This window comes from Nothoprocta perdicaria, unplaced genomic scaffold (assembly GCF_003342845.1).
Source record: "Nothoprocta perdicaria isolate Ctin4 unplaced genomic scaffold, notPer1 scaffold_6, whole genome shotgun sequence".
Taxonomy (NCBI): domain Eukaryota; kingdom Metazoa; phylum Chordata; class Aves; order Tinamiformes; family Tinamidae; genus Nothoprocta; species Nothoprocta perdicaria.
Window position 1 is genome coordinate 4817570 of NW_020455865.1, and position 2165 is coordinate 4819734.

Here is a 2165-nt window from a genome sequence, read left to right on the forward strand (position 1 = left end):
TTGCTAATGTTTTTCAGGTCCTTTCCCAAATTCTGTGTCTTGGGTGCACTACACATTGATGAACTGTAAGGCACAACAGCTCCTCCTTAACCTGCAGCAAAAATAGAGCAGTGTTATGACTGTGCTGAGAGACTGAAATTGCTGCTCTGGATTTAACGGCCCTTTCTGTTGTTATGGAAACTAGATCTGGTGCAAACTTAATTTTCAGACTTGTCCCTAGCACTCAGCTYAAGGCATGGACGGGTGGCCTGGGAAGAGAAGCTCTTAAAATGCTCCATAATGCAAGATTAGCTCCCTCTCTTCCTGCAGCAAAAAGCCAAAGGGAAGGAGAGTTAAAATATGCTACCGTTTTAATTAGTTTTCTAACTACCAAGGCTACAGCTATCCCAGTGCTGCCCTTTCATAGCTTCAGTTCTGCCTCTCCCCTCCTGCAGCAGGAATCTCTCCCTCGGTGCTGCAGCGCTGCCGTTGCACGTCTCCCTGGTGCCCTACATCCAAAGGCAGAACAGCTCCAGCACAACCAGCAGTGGGTAACGATGCAGCAACTGGGGTCGCTTCCTTCGGAAGAGYGAGGAGAAAAATGTCCCCTGGCCGCCGTGCTCCCCTCCCTCTGCATGAGAAAGAGCACGAGGAGACCCGAGTGCCACCTTTACCAGAGAGGGGATCTCTGCAGAGAGGGGACACCCTGGTGCTGCCTGGTTGACTTGGCTGCTCCCTCTTGGCTTCAAGCAGCTCCATTCCTTTTATTCTGCTTTGTAGCTGAGGGGCAGACACAGCAGCAGGGGCAGTGCAGGGGTGAAACGCTGCTGTTTGAAGTGAGGGTGCAGCTCGGAAACACAAACCTGCGGCCACCGGGTGCTGCCTGGCACCTAAGGGCCCCTACCTAGCCTGGCACTGGCAAATCTCAGCTTAATACCCGCTATTTAACCAAGTATTTGCCCCTAAATTCTCATTCTGTCCCTATTCACAAAGACAAAGTGACTAGCACAGTGCATTTAACTCAGAAGCTGCGACCCAGGGGAAAATAACTACGGAGCCTCTCATATAACACTAGGTACTATTGAACATGGAGAAGTACTGAATTCAGTTTATATTTCCCATGCTCATGGCTGCATATCAGCAATTTGCTGTCTTTTCTGCACAGTCCTTTGTCTTTAAATCTCCGTGCTCACATACGTGAGCAGCAAGGGGTGAGTATTACAGGCAGCCCCAGTTACCAGAGCCGCCTCGGGAGCACCATCATCTCCATGACACCAAGTCCATGCCAGACACAACCTCCCTCGCCTGTTGAGCACCTCACCTGAGCTTCTGGAAGGCAATTAGGCTCCTCTCCCTTCTTTAAGACCAAATTACTCGAGCCAACTAGTTCAAATCTCTCCGAAGCCTTTCAGGCAACTAAATCTAGATCAGATAATTGTGCTAGACTTAAGCTTAAAAAACAATGACAATCTCAACGCGACGTAATCTAAAGCAACATTTTTTTTCCAATTTAGTCTCTTAAACCATTGCACATAAAAAGGTTCTGACTGGAAAACAATCAGGTGTCACTTCAGAAAAGACCTGGTGGGGTATGAGCTCACACCTACAAAGAAATTAGATTTCCTACCTCAGAAAGCCTGTCTAGATCTCAGAGCTCGCATCAGGCTTTATTTTAAGCAGCAATAGCTGACCTGCCCTTAACTCTCTCCATCCTCCACTGCACCTCGGAACCTGCAGTCTGATGATCAGCTTGAGGACGATGCTGCTTCACTGTAGACAATTCCCAAGTCTTCCCTCCAGCTTGAACCTGCATCAGCCCCAGATGCTAGGACGTGTACAGTCCTGGGCACAAGGCAATCTGTGTTCGTGCTCTACATTATCATAGGTAAAAAAGTCATCCCTAAGAAGTATTTTACAGTGATTCCAGCTGAAAACCTCCTACAACTCCCCAAACATGAAAGGAAAAGGGAGTGGGTGTYGGAAAGCTGAGTGCATCAACCTTTGATTATACTCACTTCAAACAGGATCTGGATTGTCACTTAAAAGCCAAAACTCAGCATCATTATTAGCTTGTACTTATCCCAGGAGACTCTGAGTTTTTCACTGGCAAACCCAAACGGCTACACAAAAGATGCAGAGACCGGTACTGCAGGCTGCTGTGACCAAGACACCACCACGAATCCAGC